Source organism: Furipterus horrens, unplaced genomic scaffold, assembly GCF_987537825.1.
Source record: "Furipterus horrens unplaced genomic scaffold, mFurHor1.1.pri manual_scaffold_3, whole genome shotgun sequence".
In the NCBI taxonomy this organism is placed as follows: domain Eukaryota; kingdom Metazoa; phylum Chordata; class Mammalia; order Chiroptera; family Furipteridae; genus Furipterus; species Furipterus horrens.
In genome coordinates, this window is record NW_028327173.1 from 115,026,888 (window position 1) to 115,051,046 (window position 24,159).

Sequence of the window (24,159 nt, forward strand, 5' to 3'; positions counted from 1 at the left end):
TTAGGCTCTGTTAGAGTGCTTTTATTGTAGGTTTTTTTGTTTGTTTGTTTCCAGTTTTAAATACAAATTTAATTCAGAGGTAATCATATAGATACATTTCAAAATATTTCTACTTAATGGGTTTCTGAAATACTTAAACTTTTTACAAGACTATTTTTTGGTGTCTGTGTTCAAATTTTTATAGCTGATTTATAACTACAGGATTTGCTAAAGCATCTGTTGCATTGAGTGTGGAAGTGTGGCAGTACCATCACAGCATCACAAAGTTGTATTATCTTATCTCTACATTTGCTTTAGGAAGCTATAACAATTAGATATATTTTAGAAAATATTTAATATGTTAACAGAGAGATGTCTTTTTAGAGTAAATAATTGATAAAATTAAAAATTGAATATTTTATTCAAAATGTGTATAAATGAATATTTGAAATAAATTACAAATATTTTCAAAAATGCATTTGATAATTTTTAAATCATTTATAATTTCTGTGACAATATTATCCATACTAAACATAGGCAGAAAATTTAGTTTTCTGAATTAAAATATTATGATCTCCCCAAAACTGCCACCACTTTCTTGGAATTTACCCAGTCATCTCTGTCCTCTCAGTCAATAAAGAGGAAGATGGAAGGAAGGGGAGTATAAAGGAGGACAGGTGCTATAACCTTGCATGGTAATTTGACCTTGGAGACATGCCATACACTCAGTCAACTATGCCTGTTCCCCTATGAGCACTATTAAGGTTACTGAAATGTGACATCCCCTGGCTGCTGCCACAAAGGGGCAAAGATCAATTATAATACAAAAGCCTACATTAGGTCATATTTCAAGAACCAATACAGAATTTTTTATATCATCAGTTGGTAGCTTCTAGGTGATAACCACAGATAGTGCCATTTCCTACTGTGAATTATCCCTGTATCAGTCATTTACCTACTCCTGTTTGCCATAGACTTCTTATGCTATGCAATGCCCAAGTTCTCATCAACATCATGTAATTACTCTGTAATGCACATTTTCCATGGTCATAGTTGCAAACCAGGCATGAACTGTAGAGGGGAAAGGTCACTCCTAAAAAGTAAAAGGTCACTCCTAATGCTAAAGTAAAGGTTGTAAATGTTACTATTGAATTTCTGTTTGTGCCTATCATTTAAAGAGTGCTGGATTTGCTGCAGATAAGTTTCATTTTTGGAATAAATATTTATGTTTATTCTAATGTTTCAGTCTATTTAGCATATTCTATAGTAACCTTATTATTCATTAGAATATTCAAGAAAACTTTCTCATTTCCAGTCAGATTCCTAGATTTATGCCATGGACCCTACAGATATCTCAGACTATATCAACATCCTACAACACCTCGTGTACACAAGAGAAAAACTATTGAATCCAAATTGGAATTTAATTAATATCATGGTAGCATAGTATTATTATATTCAGGACAAGGAAATGTATTTTAATGAGGGATCAACCTATGAAAGATATTAGTACTTAATCTATTTGAGAATGTAATATGAGAATACATAAAAGGATTTTGGTACAGGTTATATCCTGTATAACATCTGATAATTTGGGAGGAAAGTCTGATACATCTTTTTTAAAATTCTCAAATAACTTAAGACCAAGATGTACAGTATCAAAAGCATATGTGAAAAACAGGTGTGTAAAGTGCTACATGATAAATAATGAAGGTTTTCTTTAACTGGCAAAGTATTTGTACACCATTATGTAACTTCACATCAGGCTTTTGAAATATCTGGTCTTCCTTGTTATAAACTCACAGTGCCTTGTTTTTCAAATGCAGATAATAAAATGCACCCAGAAAAGAGTAACAAAAAGGAATTCTTGTTTCAGGAATGGAAATAAATGTACTTTCTGGTAATAATACCTTTAACGTATGTTGTGGAGAAGAGTTTCATATAGTACACAAAGTACACAATTGTAACTAGAATTATACTTGTTTCATAGGCATACTCTCCCAGTTTAAAGACACAGATGCTCAGTGGCTATGCTCCTTCCTGAGCTGCTTCTCTCTTTTGCTCAAGTCTTTGGCACCAGCAGGACAGGCAAGTGTCATGGTCTTTGTGCTGCCAGGAAGCTCCAGAGCCACCAGGAGATCAGAGGTGGCATGATAAACAATCCAAGGAACCCCCTTTGGGCACAGCCCAATTATATAACTTCTCAAGATAAATGCCCCATCTGTAAAGTAGAAATCATATACAGTGTATACCTACTGTTGTTGGAAGGATCACTTGAAAACACAAATGTAAAGAGTAAAGCCTGACCCAGAGTAAACACTTAATAATTGTTAAATTTTCTTTTCATCAACAGGCTTAAAGTTATACAGGATGGTAAAATAAGTAAATAAATCAATTCTGATTATAGAGTGTTAAGGTAATAAATTCAACTACTGTCCCAGGGATCTGTAATGTCTCCTGCAATTAACTCTCAAAGCAAATATGACTGTTTCTTTTGAAGGCTTATGTATGAACCTTACATCTCAACAGATTCAGTTGCCTCTTTATTGACCTTCAATCTCCTATTGCTTTTATATATGATTGAATAGCTAGAGGCATGTTGCTTAAGGAACAAAAGAGCTTCTATGCCTAGAGGAATGCAGAGCTCTAGATTCAAATAAAAATTTTAATGTAAGCTTTAAAACTTCACTGTTGTTCCACCTCCATCATGTTTATTTCCTTATCTTGTAGTTCAAGATATTAGATTATTTTGTATTAATAACTTGCTGTTGATCTCTTAACAGCATGACAAAAAAAGCATGGATATGGTATGAAAATGCTTAGTCTTGACTCCAACATTATTCTTAAGCATTAGGTTCTACTTTTTAAAGGAATAACTATGTCACAGAAGAAAGTCGACATTCACATAATGTGGAAAATACAAGACAGTAAAAATAAAACAGTAAGAAACACTTTAAGACAAGCTTGAACTTTATTTTAATAGGGAATTACAAGCAAATAATCAAGCCAGGTTGATGGATGTCATGACCAGGTAAGCTCATTCTTTAGTTATATTATAAACCTAGTAAAGGCTATCTATTCTGCTGCTAAAATATCTTTTCACTTACTTACTAAAATGTCCTAATTTAAACCTTGAAAGATTTACAACTAAATAAAAGTAAAAATATACTAACCTACATTACTTTTACAGACTATTTCAATGTGTGTGTGTATGTATGTATGTGTGTGTGTGTGCACGTGTGTGTGTGTGTGCGTGTGTAAACTACAGCTGAGAACCACCTGAAATCTGGCTGAATGGAAGTCCTACAACAAGGGAAATTAAGAAGACACATTCAGACTGGTAGGAGGAGCAGAGAAGTGGAAAGGGCTGGTAACACACTTGGGTGGTGGATAAAAATCATGACTGATGTCTTGGCTACAGATATTTCCTGTGAAAAGTGAGGGGTTCCAGCCCCCAAACAGGTCTCCAGCTCAGGGATCCAGTACCAGGAAGAGAAGTCCCAATAACTTCTGGATGTATAAACCAGTGGAGTTTGAGGCTGAGGGAGACAAAGAGGTTCTAGATTCACAGGTAATTTCTCTTCAAGGGCCCTCATAGAGTTATTCAGACTCACCCACTCTGAGCTCCAGTGCTGAGGCAATAGCTTGGAAGATACCAGAGCCAAATGAGTAGGAAATGAGTGTCAGCATCAGGGCACGGGCTGAGAGAGGCAGTTTTCTCCCAGACAGAAAGGCTGGCAGATGAAATTGTTTCTTTGCTGAGCCCTCCCTCCAACAAAGCTAGCTGGGGGGCACCATATTTGAGACTCCATCAACCTGGGTATCACTGTTTGCTCCACCCCAATGATTCCCTGAAGCCTCACACTACCCACATTTTAGGCCCACCTAAGCTGTTGCAAGTGGTTTTTCCATATAAATGGCCTGTATTGGTTCATGCTTCAGACTTTCCTAAAACTTCTTAAATAAGCAGCATCTGGCCTCAGTATCCCCTGTGCCCCATACCTCTCACTGAATGTCCCCAGGGACAGCACTAGCAGCAACTTGCCTTAGTTTGATGCTTGGCCTTGCCTGGGCACCACCAAGCCCAGCACAAGTAGCATCCAATTGCAGATTACTTTGGAGCTCACGCCAGTGGCTCTAGCAGAACACAGGCAGGAGCTGACCTTGGCCAGTACTTCTAGGGAAGCTCCAGAGCTAGCGCACACAGTGGACAGCTTCAGACCACATCAAAGTATCACCACTGAACAACCTCCACTAGAGACAAACTCAAAAGGCATATGTTCTGGGCACCAGAGCCTTGTTGAAGTAAGTATTCTTGCGTGGGGTGGGCCCCTGCATAGACAGCTGACTACATGGTTGTTGAAGCCCAGTGGTCAGCGGTCTTAGCCAGTCCTTATAGCTGATAAGCCTGGGGTAAATCATTCCCATTGACATGTCAACAGCAATCAAGGCTCAACTACTACAGAAGGGTTACATGGCCCACACAGGGCACACCTCAAGTACCCAGCTTGGTTGATTGGAGAGGCTGTGTCACTGGACCCTATTACATTAGACCACTCTGCCAAACCTGGAAGACATAGCAGCTCTACCTAATACATAGAAACCAACATAGGGAGGCTGCCAAAATGAGGAGACAAAGAAATATGTCCCAAAAGAAAGAACAGAACAAAACTCCAGACAAAGAAATAAACAAAATGAAGACAAGCAATCTACTTGTCTGGTTATAAGAATGCTCAATGACATCAATAGCATAAAAAAGGACTGGTCAGAAATGAAGGATACACTAACTGAAATGAATAATAATTTTTAGGCAATCAACAGTAGAGTAGGTGAAAGTGCAATTCAAAACAACAATTTGAAATATAAGGAAATAAAAGACACCTAATCAGAAAAGCAAAAAGAAAACAGATCCAAAAAAATGAGGATAGTGTAAGGAGACTCTGGGACAACTTCAAACATACCAACGTTTACATAATGGGGGTGGCAAAAGGAGAAAAGAGAGAGCGAAAAATTAAAAACCTATTTGAAGAAAATAATGAGAGGAAAATTTTCTAACATGGTGAAGAAACTAGGCATACAAGTCCAGGAAGTACAGTCCCAGAGATAATGAACCCAATGAGGCTCACTCAAGACATATTATAATTTAAATAAAAAATGTTGAGGACAAAGATAAAATCTTAAAAACAGACAGATAAAAGCAGTTAGTTGCCTACAAGGGACTCTCATAAGGCTGCGAGCTGATTTTTTAATAGAACTTTGCAGTCCAGAAAGGATTAACATGATATATCCAAAATGATGAAAAGCGAGGACCTACAACCAAGATTACTCTATCCAGCAAGGCTGTATTTAGAATCAAAGAACATATAAAGAGCTTTCTAGACAAGAAAAAGCTTAAAAAGTTCATTGTCACCAAACCAATATTACAAGAAATATTAAAAGGTCTTGGAGGAGGAGAAGGAAGGGGAGAGAAGAGAGAGAGAGAGAGAGAGAGAGAGAGAGAGAGAGAGAGAGAGAGAGAGAGAGAGAGAGAGGAATAAAGAAGGGAGAAAGAAAGGAAGGAAGGAAGGAAGGAAGGAAGGAAGGAAGGAAGGAAGGAAGGAAGGAGGAGGAGGAGGAGGAGGAGGAGGAGGAGGAGGAGGAGGAGAAGAAAGACAAAAAATACATATCTTTCGACAGTTGAATCTAAAAAAAAAACAAACAAGCAGAAAAGAATCAGACTCATAGACGCAGAGAACAATTTCACATTTGCCAGAGGGGTAGGGGTTTGGATGACAGAGTAAAAAAGTAAAGGGATTAAGAAGTATAAATTGGTGGTTACAGAATAATCATGCAAATGTAAAATACAGCGTATGGAATATAGTCAATAATATTCTAATAACTATGTATGGTGTCAGATGTATCCAAGATTTATCAGGATGATCACTTAGGAAGGTATGTAATATCTAATTACTGATATACACCTGAAATTCATGTAAAACTTTATGTCAACTATAATTGAAAAATAAAAATGATTAAAAACTACAGCTGATTTTGATTACATGAGGTTTTCATTTGTGTATATATATATTTACCTGTGTTTGCTTTGCTCCTCTTATTGACCACATTTCATTTTCCTTTACAACTTTTTGTTGTCCTAATATGTTTAAAGTAATCAGGTTTAAAAAAATAAACTTATATTGAAATTTAGTAAATGAAGCAAATATTTTGGGTAAATATTCAATTGTTTTTAATATTCATTAGTTTCCAAATTTTAAAATTAAACTATTACTCCTGATTTGGGGGACATTCAAATCTCAGTTGGACTCATAGTGACAATTCCAGATCAAACTTAAGGAGGAAAAATTTGTTTTAAAATATTCAGAATTTTTAAGTTTTTCCTTGTATATGTGACATTATTATACAAATAATACACATGCATTGTTGAAAACACAATAGAAACCAAACAAGAGTTTAAAAGAATCACCTATAATTCAATCACATTGCTTATATTTTGGAGTATATGTTTCATGATATTTTATGCACATGCATATATCATGCTTTTAAAAAGTAAATATTATTCCTAGTTTTATAATAGCTTTTCACTTACATGTATTAAACATCTTCTCATGGCAATAAAATGTTTGTATGTAATAATTATAATGGCTTCAGTTTATTCTACTGCATGTACCAAATTCTATTTGCCAACTTAATATACTTAGATATTTATATTGCTTTGTGTTTATATGAACAATATTATGATAAATATACCTGGATCTTTGTACAATTATCCAATTACTTTCCGTAGAATAAATTTCTAAAATTAGAATTCCTTATGTCAAAGGATATGTATATTTTTAGCTTTCGGTACATTTTGACAAATCCTTCAAAATGTTTTACTTTATTTTCATGCTTACTAGTAGGGCTGAAGAATGCCTCTTTTCTATATTCTCACTATTATTGAGTTTTAACTTTTCAAAATTTGTATGTAGATTATCTTGCTTCACACATGTTTTTATTACTGCTAAAGTTAATATTTACACATTTCTTAGTTGGCCATTTGTTTTTCTTATATGAAATGCCATTTCTCATCCTTTTCTCAGTTTTTCAATTATTCTTTTTGTTGCTAACAAAGAGCTCTTTATATGTTACGTTGATAATCTTTACCTTGATAATCTTTACCTGTGTATATGCTACAAATGTTTTCTCCATTTTTTTCCTCCTTTAGGTGTATTTATTGTAGTTTTGATATATAGAGGGTTTTTTGTTTCTTTGTTTTTTGTTTTTTTAAAGAAAGTGGAAGATAGAGAAAGAAAGAAAAAGAAAACATCAATGTGAGAGAGAAATGTTGATCAGTTGCCTCCCATTGGCACCCCAAATGGGGCTTGAGCCCATTACCTAGGTATATGCCCTGGCCAGGTACTGAACCTGCAACCTTTCAGAGTAGGACAGCCACTTCAACCAACTGAGCCACCCAGCCAGGGAGGTATATGGAGGTTTTAAAATCAATTTTATATGGCTTCTGCAATTTCTTCCCAGTGCTAAGGTACATAAATAGTGGGGAATCCCAAGTCTCCTTGGGATTTAGATTCAAAGTTAGTGAACTCTCCTCAGTCCCCTCAGTGTGTATGAAGGCACATCCTTTATGCCTCCAAGGCTCCTCTGCTTCCACAGCATAACATTCAATAATTATACTACCAATGTCTGTTTTTCTGTCTCTACCTCCTTGAAATTATCAACCATCTTACTTATATTTTGGCATAAATGGAAACTTCTAAATTAGGTCTCTCAGTTATCGTCTAGTAGACATTTATAACCTATAAATAAACTTACTATTAAAATTATACTAACCCAGTGTTATTGGTAAAAGTAATCAATTATATAAGCACTTAGTACTATGTATTTCTTCAGAACACGTCATAATTGTAATACTCATATTAGTTATACAATTGCTAGGTTAATATTTGTTGCCTCTCTAGAGAAAATCAAGTTTATTTTGTACCTTACTGTATCACCATTATATTTCATTAACTATAATAAGAGGTATAGAATAAATGAGAATCATGAATGAATGAATCAATAAATTAATAATATAACGTTTATAACCAGGACCTCTAGACAAAATATTTCAACATTGCTCTGATTTTCTTTAAAATAACATCATATTTTAGTACTTCTATCCATATTATAATAGGAAACACTATAATAAGAAAGATCATGAGGAATATTTCTAGTTTAATTTCTGCTTTCATTGATGTGTCATATTGAAATAACTTTAGAAGCCTATATTTAAATTTTTAAATAACAATCTGTTATTATACCAAACATTTTACATCAAAAGCATTTTGTCTCAAGTTGCTGATAGTTTATTTTTGGTTTGGTTTTTTTTTTTTTTTTTTAAATCATATATATAAAGAGCAAAGCACATTGACGGACAGGAGAATAATAAAAACAGATGGAAGACATTTTCAGTTGGATGACCTTTTAGTTCATAGGACTGAATGAGGATGAAGCTAGTTATGCTAAATAACTAGTGGTACTTCTGAGCACCTGTTCAGTCTCCTAAATGCATTCAACCTTTGCTTCTGAGTTCTTGAGAATAACAGGAGCTTGTGATGGAAAGCAGATGTGACTTGATGTTGATGTTGATGTAGCTGTACAAACCAATCTAGTGATTCCTCAAGGGTAAAAAAATGAAGAACCTTGAAAATGAACTCTAAATATAACAAACATTTGTTTAAGGCCTTCACTCATACTTTAAAATTTTCCATGAAAGCAGTGAATGGTATATTTATTTTTTTATCTTTTAGTATGATAGGTGGCAAAAAAGTCAAACTGGGTTTATGCACAACCTTTAATAATTTATAAGATTAAAAGTATGTTCAGACATCTGGCCAAGATGGAGATGTAGACAGACACACTGCGCCTCCCTCCACAACTAAGAAGGAATACAACTACCTCAAAACTAGAAACAACCAGAAGTTCCAAAAAATCAAACTGCATAGAAGTCCAGCAAACAAAGATATAAAGAAGAAACACTCACCCAGACAGGTAGGAGGAGTGGAGCCAGGGCGGAGAGGATGTGGTGTGGGGGCGGCAACAGTAGTCTGGCAGAAAGTGCAGTCACACATTTTAAAAAGTCAGGAAGGACACCTGGGGAGTGTTCCCAGCTCCTCACCAGACCTCGCAGCTGACGGTTCCAGCACCGGGGAAAATCAAGCCTCATTGCTTCCAACTGTGCAGAACAGTGGGGGTTGAGGTGGAGGCAGAAACTGCTGGTCTCTCAGCAGAGTCTGCTTGTTTAAAGGGCCTCAAAGGTCCTATAACATCTGCAGACCCACCCACTCTGGGAACAATGGCCAAGGAAGCAGTTAGAGGGGCACCAGTCCAGTGCAGAAGTGGGAAAGGTGCCTGGAAAAGGAGCGAGTGCTGGGCAGGCAGCATTGTTCCCTCTCAGACCCCTCCCCCACATACAGCACCACAACATGGTGAAACAGGTCATCCTGTACTGATGAACCCGTAAAGCTCTGCCACTCTACCTAGGATATGGAGGTAAACAAACACAGGAGCCTGTCAGAATGAGGAGACAGAGAAATATGGCTCAAAAGGGGGAATGGATCAAGGTTCCAGTGGGAGAACTAAGCGACAAGGAAATAGCCAACCTAACGGAGGAGGAGATAGACAACTAACAGATGCAGAATTCAAAACACTGGTGATAAAGATACTCACAGGCTTGGCAGATATGCTTGAGTATGGCAAACGCATAAGAGAAGAAGTGAAGGCTATGCTAAGTGGAACGAAGGAAAATCCACACAAAACCAATAGTGAAGGGAAGAAAACCGGGCTTCAAATCAATGATTTGGAACATAAGGAAGAAAAAAGAAGTCAACCAGTGCAGAATGAGGAAGCAAGAATTGAAAAAAATGAGGAAAACTTCCCAAATTTTGCAAAGGAGATGGACATAGAGGTCTGGGAAGCACCGATGATCCTGAGCAAGCTGGACCCAGAGGGGACCACACCAGGACGCATCATGATTGAGATGCCAAAGGTGGAAGATAAAAACAAAGTCCTGGGGGCAGCAAGAGAGAGGCGGACAGTTGCCTACATGGGGGTTGCCTATAGGACTATCAGCTGATTTTTCAGAGGACACTGGCAAGCAGTATTCAATGTGATGAAAGGCAACCTGCAACCGGGATTACTCTATCCACCAAGGCCATCATTTAGAATGGAAGGGCAGATGAAGTGCTTCCCAGACAAGGTAAAGCTAAAGGAGCGCATCATCACCAAGCCATTATTACATGAAATGTTAAAGGGATTACTTAAGAAAAAGAAGATCAAAACTATGAACACTAAAATGACAACAAACTCATAACTATCAATAACTGAATTTAAAAAATAAAAAATAAAATCCAACTAAGCAAACTAGAATAGGAACAGAATCATAGGTATGGGGATCATTTGAAGGGTTATCAGCTGGGAGGGGGTAGGGGGAGTAATTGGGATATGGTGCAGGGATTAAGAAGCATAATTGGTTGGTATAAAATAGACAGGGGGTTGTTAAGAATAGTATAAGAAAGGGTGAGGCCAAAGAACTTATATGCACGACCCATGAATATGAACTAAGGGGGGGTCGGATTGCTGGAGGGAAGGGGGATACTGGGCAGAGGGAAGCAAGGGGGGAAAAATTGGAACTACTATAACAACATAAACAATAAAATATACTTTTAAAAAGTACGTTCAATTTATTTTTAGTAAATTAACATATTGTCTTATTTAACAGAAGAATACAGTATATCAGATGCTGGAGATAACATCCCTGAATTCACATCTTGGCTCTAGCTCTATGTTGTACCAGTTATTAGCTATGTGAACTTGGACAAGTTCCTCAACTTCTTATGTTGTTTTGTTAATTTTTGGTTATGAAATGGGGTTCATAATACCAACTATTCACAATTATCTCAATTAATTATTGAATCACTTCATGTTAATCATTACTATAGTGTACATGTAAAAAAACAAATAACTATTAGAATCATTTGGATTATCATTTGAATAAAAACCTAAATTATAGCAATGTTATAGGCATAGATCTCTATGTATCCTTCAAGATTCAGATCATAAGTCACTAGTTTTATTAACTGTGTCTCAACCAGAACAAACCTAATTGCTTATTCATCTGAGCTTCTATTTCCTCAAGATTAATTAACATAATGTGATTTATTTGTTGAGTTACTATTCACATAAGTCACTTGGGTTGTGTGAGACCTTCAAATGGGATTGCTTGAGGAGCAAAAAGCATTCACAATTCCATTAATTATGGGGTTTTTGTTTTCACAGAATGAAGTGGTCAGCAAAATTTCTTTGTGTAATAAAGAAGAAAAAGTGGAGAAATGAGGTGGCAAAGATAATTAAGGAACCTTGAAGAAAAGAACATATATACTTGAAGAAATGTATTAAGTTTCTGGGATCTTTATGCAACTGAGTTTTCTTCCCTACCAAATCTTTAATAAAGTATCTATTTACATTGATAGCCTTGTAAAGTTTGATGGGTTTAAAAGAGTAGTTTAACCAAGTACTGAGTGCATTCTGAATGGCTTAAGAGGAGAAAGAAGACTGCCAACAAAAGCTCTGCCATCTGCCAATTTCTATGGCTAGCCTGTGAGTCCCTATAGTGAGACAATATCATTGACAGCTCATGCAAGCCAAAGAGTCTAAAGAGATGCTGGATATTATAAGCAAAGTTCTTACCTGCCTTTAATCTTTCCAAACTATAAAATCTTGTCTTCCATTAACATTGTGAGATAAACTTATAAATGCAGTCATGATATTCCTTCAAAAGGAAGGGAGACCATGATAGAAATGATGTATCTAAACCTAATAACCAACACATCTTAACAGAAATACCCATGATCACATAGGCATAAAAAAGTATTAACCTATTCATTATGTTGCTAAATTTTTATATAGAGTTTTCCAAGAAATTAAGAGTTTTAACACGACATTCTAAGAACTGATTTTTAGAGGCAGAATATATCAAACCAACATTTATTTCATAAAAGTTACTAATTGCACAAAGATTTTTCAACATTCCTTAATTAAATAAACCATAATTTTTGCCAGCTAATTATGATGCCTGTTTCAGCTAGGAAAAATAAAACTGAAGCAAAATTTAAGGGCTCAAGAATACCAAAGTAAAGAAAAAGTATATTTTAAAATAGCATGAGAGCAGAGGAAAATTAGGGGGTGGGGGGGAAACTAAACACATAGCAATAAATGCATTACTTATTTTAATAAATTTAAGGTATAGTTTTCAAAATAAGGTCTAAAAATTGTCATTTCTGTCACTTTATTACAAAAATTCACTGGCGGTTACAATTAAAAACATTAGCTTAGCACCTCTTGGACACCTAATTACATGCTGATGGATCTGTGGATGTATACACCTTCAACAATACAGATAGACTTACTAGATTGTATTTCTTTTGCCCTTAGTGTCTATTTAAAGACTATGAGATTAGGCATGGATAATTTAATGCAATAGGAAGAATATTTTTATTTTTATTTTTTTCTATTACCATTCATCCCCCTGTACCCCCTCTGTCCCTGTAATCACCACACTGTTGTCCATGTGTCCTTTCCTTTTTGCTCGATCCCTCTGCCCCCTAACCCTTCCTCTCTAGCTGTCATCCTGCTCTCTATCTGTGACTCTATCTCTGTTTTGCCTGTCAGTTTGGTTTGTTCATTATAATATCAGTGATGTGGTACTACGCTTGGGATGATCAAAATCCACAAAATTCATAAACAATGTCTCATACATGGGTCTACTATTTTTATTGAATTCACTACTCACTAGTGTAACGAACTTTGCTGTTTAGATCTATTGAACTCAAACTGATAAAATCATTGTCTCTGAGGAGTGAAAGGAATTCCAGAGCCACTCATTTCTCAAACTCTACAAGACATTGTAGGAAGGGGAGATACCAATGAAGGGGAGATCATGAAAGTCATATATAACTTTTTAATGTTTGTATGCTCTCTGCTTGAATATTCTAGGAATGCCTGTGTCTATATCCATCCAACTGGGATGCTCTAATTTAAAGTTTTAAGGAGATTATATAACTGAACAAAACTTTTCACATCTTTTAAGTTATTAGCTGCCAGAGTTTCATTTTATTTTTGTCTTCACTCAGCTTGATCCTTTTATATTAGGATCCTATTAGCTAGCTTTAGGATAATGATAACATAGCTTGGCCAGTTCAATTACCACATTTTGTTGGTCGTTTTCCTCTCATGCACTTAACGTCTGCTTTATACAAGATGAAAGACACTTAGTGCAAATCCGCCTTGAAACTGAACACAAATAAGTTTACACAGTCATAAATTAATGACAGGCAATCTTTTATTCCTACCTACTTATATCTTTTTGTCTGATTGCTCCATTAGTTCCTCTCTCTGAAGTTTCAAATAAAGAAAATGTAATGTCACTTTTAAGTACAATCAGAATGGATAAATGAACAAAAAAGGAAGTAGCATTCACAGCCATTAATTGTTCTAACAGGCACAGCCTGGGAAACATGAATAATGAATATGCTAAACAAAAGAGAATATGCACATTATGCTTAGAAGTAAAGTAAAATGTCAGAGAGAGGATCATCATCAAACAGGAGGAAAACACAGGATGCACATTGCTTTCGCAAATGATGTCTGCTTCTTCAGTGTGATATTGTTATAACAAGTATGAGAGGCACACTGGTTGAAAGCTTTGTGTTTGGAGGGGTGAGTTCTCACTGACAGAACTAATATTAGGATGCAAAGCTTTCTTTTTAGATTGTGTTTATATATTTAAACTATTTGATTACTTAAATTATTTTTGCTATGTTATTTAAATGTAAGAGACTGTGTTATTATATGTGTTAAAAATAAACATGTTAAAATTTTTAAGAGTTTATTTCAGTAAAGTTTGGGCAGCACCAAACTGAAAGTGGTTAAAAGCTTGGAGACTTTTATAGATAAAGCATGGAACAAAGCAAGGAAATTATTGATTGTCTATAGCCTAATTGGCTGTTTGTGATTGATTGTCCTTAAGTTTCAAGTTTGTAACCCTGAGGCATTTAAAGCTTAGGTTTTGGTTTGCTCATGTAGGCTATCTCAGCATTAGAACCACCTCCATTGAGTGGCCTCCTTTTTTAGTTAATTTAATACATGTGTTGTGTGTATATGTGTGTGTATGTGTGATTATGTGGGCAAACTTTCAAAGTAGCCTTAGTTGCTAGCATGCTGGTAAAGAATATGTGGCAAGATGTGAGGGAGAACCAAGAACCATAATTCATAGATTTCTCTCCTCTCTCAGAGAGTGTGTGGTGAGGGAGTTAGGGCTCAGAAAGTACGCTTCTCAGGTCTATATCTCAGCTCTGTCACTTACTTTCTTTGTGGTCTTGAGCATATTGCTTTTTCTCTATGCCTACTTTTTTTGTCAAGTGGGGATATAGCAGCAAGCTAATGGAATTTTGTGAGGAATAAATGATTAAATATATAAAAAGTGCCTAGAATAGTGCATAGCCCATGGCAAACACCCTTTACTTATCAAGATAAAAACAAAATATCATAGTAAGACAGTATTGTCAACTGTGTTACGGCTGATGTTGGGTGACAACATCAGAGTTTTATTTGATAATCGAGGGTTCAAGTAATCTATCTGGAGTCCAAAGGAAATGGCATTCACAAGATATAAAAATACTAAAATTATTATTTTACTAAAGGACTGAAATATTGAGCTGGCTACAGTAGAGTTTTTTAAAAAATACAGTAAGTTTGTTATGTTGAGGCCCTAGTGCTATTGCTTTTCCTGCTATCTTTGGCCCTTCTGGTCCCACTTCTAACTGTGCAGTAAACCAGAAATTCAAAGTTCATGTCAACTGATAGTTCAATGTCCTATAAAATGAAAAAAAATCTAAAGTTTCCTACTTCTTATTGATATTCCCCTTGTCTCTCACCTTAGCAATTCATCAACAGACAAAAAAGAGAGAGAAACAGAGGAAGTTTGTAACCATAAGCAGAGAACTAGTCTGCTATGGGGACTCTTTGGGAAGCACCCTCTAACATAGCTACTTCTATCTCTAAGCTAGTTTGTCCCACTTGTCCCCACTCATCATTATGGCCCAAGACAACAGGGCAGAACAAAAGGGAAAACAGGAACATAAGACTCAGTTGGAGCTCTACTAGGCCTGAAGAAGAAGTAGGAAGCAAAATATCCCCTCATCTTTTCACCCTGTGGCTTTTGGAAGGAATAAGCAAAATGCAGAGCATGCCTCTGTCCCTATCTCTTATTCCAGTTCAAATGTGATATGTGCTGTGAGAAACAGAAAACAAACTGTAGAAACATCCAGCTAGGGATAGGGGGCCATGGGCGCTATGAACATCTGCCCTGGATATAGCTTGGAGGAGTCTATATGCTCCCAAGAGACACCCTCCAAGCCCTTTGCACCACATCCATTATGACACAGAAGTGACAGCAGTTCTCACATATACATATAGAACATGCAGAAATGAAAATGGTGAATAAGAGCAGCCAAAGGCAGAAACTTAACATCTGGAGGCAAGGGCAAAATTAGCCATGATAGGCTACTACATTCCAAAAGGTAACGTCAGACACAGGCCAGCAGAGCAAGTGCTGAGATGAGCTGAGTAGACTCCATCCCAGATGAAAAGGGCCTATGTGCACAGACAGGCCAGGAGTCAAATTGTTCCTTCACCCCGGCATACCCAGGTACAAAAGTAGGAGAAACAGAGAAAAATATCTGAAAGTCTGATTATTTCACCATAAAAGAAAAAGAAAAAAGAAAAAAAGATTTTAATAACCACATTATGGTTGCTTAAGACCAAAAGAAACTAATATACTTTTAAATTTATGTTGAAAGTTCATTTCTACACATAAATACTGCCCCAAATCCAGCTGAGTGAAGGTTTCTGCTAATAATTAAATTAGATATTAAAAATAGAGAAGCTACATTTTCTTTTTGATGTTTATATAAATGTGACCCTGTTACACTTCCTTTCCATAAAAAATCAGATGTGCTAAAATATATGAAAATTGGTTCTATCCACACGCTCAAAAGACCAAATGTGTTCTCACTTAAGAGTCTAAATAAATAAATATAAAGGGTGGCATATCTTTAACAGAGAATTGGGATTTGGGGGGTGGATAATTTTTTTGTTTATTTTTGGTTTGTTTTAGATGCAGTTAGAGCTTTTAGTTTTCATGCACATGAAATGTCAAGTGGCCAAGAAAGCACTTGTCATTGAAGCAAAGAGGACACATGGCAGCCCAGAAGAGATTAGTATGCTTTTCTAGGATTAGAATTTGCATGCAATTTGGAAGTAGTAGAAACCCAAGGGCCAAGGGTACATTTGGTTTGCACTACTTAACACCCTAGTTTTCCCTGAAAAATATTTACAAAAAAAAAACAAAAAAATACCCTTTTATCCTCCTTTACTGGATTTTGCTTTATAAATATTTCCTCAGGAAAAATATGTAAACTATGTCTTCCATTTTGAATTAATTATAGTTCCTGACATTTATCCAATCTAAAGCTACATATTTGATAATCCACAAGGACAAGGGGAGAAAAAAAAAGATATTCTTAAGTATCCCAATATGACTGTAACATAAAAATTTTAGCCAGATTATCTTGAATAACCATAAAATGTCCCTAAACTTTAAAAAAAGTAAATAGCAACAAAGATAAAGTTTTGTGTTAGTAATTATTTTTCTTTTTTACTAAACATACAAAATATGTCTTCTAAATTGTCATATACAATATGTTACCTGAAGTCCAGATATTTTTAATTAGAACTCCGAATTATACTCTAGAATAGATACATATTTATCTAAATGATGTAGATGCAAGTTTAATAAGGACAAAAATTAATATATTCATAATTCACATTCCAGAGGCAAGACATTAGTATTCATTATATGTATGAGTTAAGAGAATGAGTTTTTTCGGTGTTTAAGAAACAAGATAAACATAGTAACAAGGAGATGTGAAAATCAGGTCCATAGAATTAACTCTTAGAGTTCATCAGGCTTTACTGGGATACAGATGTTAAGCACACCTTTTTATGACTTTCAGTTGCAGCTTTCCCTGAGGACTACAGAAAATCTAATTGGTCAATAAGAAGTTTAAGATCAGGTGTTCTTGGGAACTATGGCAGCCGAGTCTCCATCAGAAGCTGGGCTGTGTCCTGGAGCTTATGCCGCTTCACTTGTTAAAACCTTTTCTCAGTGTGTACGCTCAGTTTTGTATATCTCCTATTAATAAGAATAAAATTTAAAAGATGATAAATAAGACGTTGTAATTCATATCCATGTTTCAATTCTTTCTTGGGTATCTATTCATGTAGAAATTTTAATACCCATAAAAAAGGATAAAGGCCAAATGCATAATTAACAATATGAGTCACTGACTGAAAAATTTTCTTCCATAGATGTAAGGTGGCAGGTATTAATACTGTATTTGACTCTGCCATAAGCAAAAATCTATTTTCAAATCCTCTATTAGTTTTCTTTTTTTTGTAACTTTGGTCTTCTTACTCACTCTTGACTCATTGAATTGTTTTATTGGCTCTGAGTTCAAGAATCATAATGAAACCTATTATCAGCTGTTCCTGGATGGCACCATCTTTAGAAAGGTCAATGTATTCTGCACCTGAAAACCACATGAAAGAAACAGAGAAATAACTCGATTTAGAGATACTCCTTAGAAGTAAACTTCTAAGAAACTGATTGTTTTTAACCAACTATATGGAATTCATTTCTTCCGTATCTATTTTAATGTCTGTTTTATTTCTCTCCAGGAAAATGATTTTGTAAGAATTGTTCAAGTCTTTCTCTTAAGGTTAAAGTAGAAGCTTCTTAGAGATTTCATGTGTGACCCAGCAAAATCATCAAGCAGCCAGCAGTCTAGCATCAATGTAAACTTTCTGTTCTATTTAGTATAGAATAAAGAACCTCAAGTTTATAGTTTCCAAGATTTAAAAAAAGGCTAATTTTTTAAAAAGCTGTATTAAGTAATATCCATTTGCAACAAATGACAGTGTTGGTCGATAGCAGAAAATTGTGGCAAGACAAATTAAGTAGATCATTAGAATTATGATTAACGTAGTCATGTTTGAAAAAAGATATATTTCTGTCATTGTATTTTATAATTTAAAAAAATTTCACATTCAAATAATGATAATAAGGATATCATATTTTATCATATATCTTACAAGAAAAATAAACTGAGATGTTTTATAATTTCTTAAACTATAAAAAAATAGGTTTTCTAATATTAATTAATTAAAAATATTAAACTTGAAATTTCCTACTGAAACGCCTATCACTAAAAGGAAAAAAGGAGGTAGTTTTATTAACTTTCATCTACATAGACTAAAAATTGGTATAACCAGTCTAGAAAATTATTTGATAGAAATGATGGAAGATGAACCTATGCAAACCCTATGACCCAGAAATCTCTGCTTTTAGGTATCTATCCAATAGAACTGTGAACATGTGTTTACCAAAAGATATGAATACAAATGTTTAGATCATCAGTATTTGTAATGGTTCCAAGTAAGAAACAATCCAAGTTTTCATCCATAGTAGGAAACATAAGACATTTGATGTAATTATGCAGTAAAATATTATACAGCAACAAGAATAAGTGAACTAGCCTAAAAATGCAACACAAGGATAAACCTCACAAACAAAACCTTGACTAAAATAAGCTGAATGCCCCAAAAGGATATGACCCCATTCACACAAAGTTCAAAGGTAAGTCAAACTAAGCTATGATATTAGAAGTCAAGATAGAGTTCATTCTTGGTATAGGGTAGAAAGAGGGTTGGGTGGAGAAGTGGAGGCGACTGTAAAGAGAGAGGAAGGGGCTTCATGTTCTGAAAATATTCTGTTTTTTCTTTATCTATATGTTGGTTACATAGGCGAGTTCACATTTGTGAAGATACTTTGAAGTAAACCCTTACATCTATTTCGAGAGGTAAATTTTAAATCTCAGTAAGATTTACATAAACAAAAAGACTTCATCTACATACTCATTCATATTCCCTGGAACATGAAATATGAAGTAAATGTCACTTTCAAAATGCTTGACCTCATATAAAGATAAGTTTATGAAATTTTTGTTGCCAAAGGAAAACTTCAGTGTAATCGACTTTGATATTTGCTCTTCTTTTTCAATACGGTTATCCCAGCACATCCCCCAAATATCCACCTTACATATACAAAAGCACACATACTTATACCTTAAAAGTAGTCAGTTGTAATCCAGCATGTACTCATTTCTTTACTTTCATTTCCGGTCTTCTTGCATATTACCAAACAAACTTGTCATAGATTATACTACCTTAAATTAGCTAAAAAATATTAGACTGGTTAAATGTCTGTTTGAAGAACAGTAAGTTATAATATTATAACCTTATCTTCTGCTATTAGAGATGTGACTTAGCTGATAGAAAAGATAATATCTTGAATATTGTAATATTTCCATTTCTTAACACATTTCACAGGTGATGAACAAGTATAATTCCTAAGTATGCTCATACACTGGTGTCAGACTTTATTTGTACCCAATATATTGAATTAATTTAACATGTACTCATTCAATACACACTTAGGGAGAGGTTGCCATGTAGCAGGCACTGAAGTAGGTTCCAGTGATACAAAGTTAAATAAGAGATAATGCCCCCATTATCTCTGATACGGAACAAACACATGCACAGCATTTTAGTGTACTTAGAAGAGCACAAAGAAAACAGGGATCCATACTGAAGATCTTCAAAGGACAGGTTACCCTCAGACAAGGTTTTTAGCAAATGTGTGGAAGGGAGGGGAGTGGAATGTAACTAATCAGCTAAGAGAGATAAGGGAGGATTTCAGTCTGTAAGGTTGGCATGTGACTAGACACAAATCTCAAATCTTTCTGATCCCTCAGATTTTAAATATAATTTCAACTTTTATATAAGCCTGACTCTAAAATAGCAAGATAACTTCAAATAGTTTTCATGTGATCAAGTGGCAAGAGATGAAGTTAAAGTAACAGGCAGAAAGCATATTATGAAGGGTGTTGTGTGTCAACCTGAAGAATATCTTTGTCTTTAAAGTAATTTGTTCAAGATCATATGACTGATGAAAGCTTAAACTAGGATTTCAGCCTGATTCAAGAACTCAAAGTTTTAACCATTATGCTATACTGCATTGTACTTTAGAAAAAAAGGCATCAGTATGGATGTAATGGGGTACAGAGCATGGGACCTCTGAGGGCTGGGGAGCCCCACCTTTTCCCTCAAATCCTGCAAGGGGGCAGACAGGGGACCAGAGGTGTGACAACAGAGCATAAAAGTACAGCATTTAAGACACATTGCATAACAAAGGCAGGTTAACAGTCCATGCCTCTCTGAAAGGAAACTGCAGAATTGTCAGAGGTCCCCAGCCCTGAACCATGGACTGGTATCAGTCTGTGGCCTGTTAGGAACTGGGCTGCACAGCAGGAGGTGAGCAGCGGACAGGTTAGTAAAGCTTCCTTCACGTTACCACCGGAGCTCCACGCTCCTGCCCCCCTACCCCATCTATGGAAAAATTATCTTCCACGAAACCAGTCCATAGTGCCAAAAAGTTTGGGGACAACTGGTGTACGTAACTGTGAGAATGTAAATTGACTCATGACATGGGGGGAAGCTCATACAGCGCCTGCATGAGCTACAGCGAGGTGGATGCCCTCCCTGAATGCCCATTCGTCATTGGGAACTCTTGCCATGACCTAAAATGGCCCCTGAAAGAGGGTCAAAGACATGGGGGAGCCAACTCTTAGATCATACAGGAAGTTTTGAGCCAAGCATTTAAAATTGGAGCGGGAGGTCTAAAGGTCAGTCAGTCAGCCAGCCACGAGTTCCGCAGAGAGGTCTTCAGGGAGGTCAGCCATGGGGTTGGGAGGTCTGCCTGGAAGGCTGCCTGCAGAAGACAGCAGCAGAGCTGGCGGTGCTGCGGGGACCTGCCTGGCCCATCACACAGAAATGTGAGAGATGCTTGGAGCTGAACTGTGACCAGGAATGCTATGCTGCAGACTCCTGCTTTTCTGAAAGACTGTGCCTCTGAGTGACCTATTCTGAAACTGGCCTGGTTTGGCAGGAGGCAGGACTATTTGTTTTCAGGTATTTTTAAAGGGATCAGGACTTAACAGCAGAAATCTGCCTCTATTCTAAACCTGTATAGCCTTTAAATAAACAACTCGCTTCCTTTTTCACCAAACTTTTGCCTTGAGAGTCATGCTTCTTGGCAGCAGCCGGCAATCAAACCCCGTGGCTGTTCCAGAACACCGTTGGCTGGTTCAGTAACATGGATTGTGCTTTGAAGACAGAATTGAATTAGATTATCAGAGCAATTAGGAAGCTCTCACAGTGATTTAAATGATGAGTATCTGGGTGGAAAAATAATTGGGGGTGGGGGCGTAGGGTGGAAAATTCAAAGGAATCATTTTAAGCCAGGTCAGCAATTTAAGGATATTAATAAAATAGTTCCACAAAATTTAGTTTTTTAGGTCTGTAACATTACCTCAAACCATTACTGAAATAAAGAAAACTGTAGGATCAGGTAGACTAGAGTCCACATCCAGATCATTGACCTACTAGTTTTATATGTTTTAATCACTGAGCTCTCATTGGTCTGCATAAGTGGAATAGTAATTTTTAATCTCCTAAAGATACTGTAAAAATTAAGTGAGGGAATGCATTTTATATCTATCACAATGCCTAACACACAGTAAGCCTCCTCACACCAAGGTTATAATCAAGGTTCAGCAAACGTGGCTCTTTACACAAGCAGAGTGTTTCATTCTGATGCTGTCTCTTCCAAAGGAGAATATAAGGAATGTAACTGAATGCAGGTCCACCTGCCTGCCACAACAAAAGCCAAACTCTTAGGAGAGGGGCTGGTGAAAAGGAAAGTGGTTTATTCAGATGCCAGCAATCTGAGAAGACCGGGGACTCTTGTCTCAAAGCCCATTTTAGCATCTTTAGTGGAGGCAGAGGTTTTTATAAGAGGGGAGAGGGGAAACAGAACAGAGATCAAGGGAGGGGGTTGAAAAGTTCTCTACATGCAGACCAGCACAGTCCATTCCAATAAGGCAAGTCATGGTCTGGTGTGCATCATCCTGGTTTCGTCATCCTGGCTTCATATCATCCTGACTTTATGTCATCCTGACTCCATGGTTGAAGGTCAGCAAATTTCCCAGAGCTGGGTTGCCTGAAGGTCAGAGCCTGTATCTTTTGAAGTTAGTTCCCAGGATTCTTATGAACATGATGTCTATCTACAAGCTACATGTTAGAGTGAGCACTTACAGAAACAATGTCAAAAGAATGGTGGGGTGAGTTACAATTCCCCGTTGTTACAGAAAGTGAGTGTGGTGAGTGCTATTTCCTTAGGAAGATAAATTGAAGGATGGTTCTGTGTGTGCAGATGTCACTGATATGGACATGCATACATCTTGTCTCAGCTTCCTTGTGACATCAAAGTTCAAAAACCATTTTGGGGACTAGCAATGTTAGGTGACAGGTGCATGTGAAAAAATATTAGTTTCTTCTCTTAACCCTGCTTTCTTTGCCCTTTCAAATTAAATCTTAAGATATTTTTTACTGAAATAATTAAATCAGTGTTGCTTCCCTCTGCTCATGTCACGTTAAAGTTTAACATTTATTTTGTTATTTGTGAGTTGAAAAAGATGTTAAATGAGCAACCACATGAAACAGATTTATCAACCAACAAATCATTACTATCTCTCTTTTAGGAGAAAAGTATATGTAAGGAATATAAACCCATCCAAATAACATAAATACAAGAACTGGAAATAAAGATTTCATAGCACGATCAGTATCTTAGATATGGACTCAACGTAACACAGAGACTGATATTTTTAAAACAAAAGGAGCTCCATCAGAAAATGACAGGAAGACTCCAATGAGATCAACATGAGCAATTTGACAGGTATAGCTATTTTACTTAATTATGACTACTTCATTATTTTCAAAGATAATATTATTTGCAAACTGTGAAAGCCATATTGAAATTTTATTTATGCAAAATAAAACCACTGATCACTATGGAAACTTTTAAAATATTTTAATTTCCTTACCTAAAGGTCTAGCAAGCCCATCATTCATCTGAAATGCATCCTCTCTTAAATCCTGCATAAACAAAAGCAGAAAAGAACATTCAGCCTAAACAACCCATCAAATGTGTGTGGGTCTTGAAATTCCATGAGTCTTTGATAATTCATTCAGTTTTCTAATAGCAAGCTAAAGTTTATATTTCTAATCCAAAACAGGTTTTTTTAAAGGTTGATAGACAATATTGCTGAAAAATAGCAGGAATGATATTTCCAGCATTAATGATTTACCTCTGCACTGTGATAAGGTTTATACTAACCACGTGAATTTAGGGCGAGGTATAACTACTTTATATATTGATATTCAAGAAGAAAGTAGAAATATTATATACAAATAATAGCTGCTACTAGGAAATATTACCCATGCAATCAAGATACTGCTGATGGGTTGCTGCATACAAGACATTAATTGAAAACACGTTTCCTTTCACTACAATTTAGAAATGTGGTTTTCCTTCTCAGAGAATTAATTTTTATTTTCAAGTGTACTTTTTCAAAATTAACCTTTATAAATGCTTTCCATTGTGAAATATAAACATATAGAAGAATGCATAAAGCATATTTATAATTTTAAAATAATTATAAAAACAATATAGTCAAAACCACCTCTGAGGTTAAGAAACAGAACCTTTGTTTCTATGCTAAACACACTTATTTTTCCTCCTTCCCAGTCATAACTCCCAATTTTAGCTCAGAGTTAACCACTGTCCTGACTTCTGTGATAAACATTTCTTTGGTTTTCATTATTTTACCATTGTTATAACTCCCCAAAACATTTAATTATATTTTGTCTGGATTTTTTTTTTTTTTGCTACATATAAATAAAATCTATTTTAAATATACTCTGAGGATTGCATAAATTCTCAACATTATGTTTGAAAAAGTCATCTATATTATAGTGTGTAACAACCAACTATCCCTCTCCAGTTTTAGAATCTGAGTTAATGCTACATCCTTAAAATAAATTAGAGAATGTTTCACTTTCTAT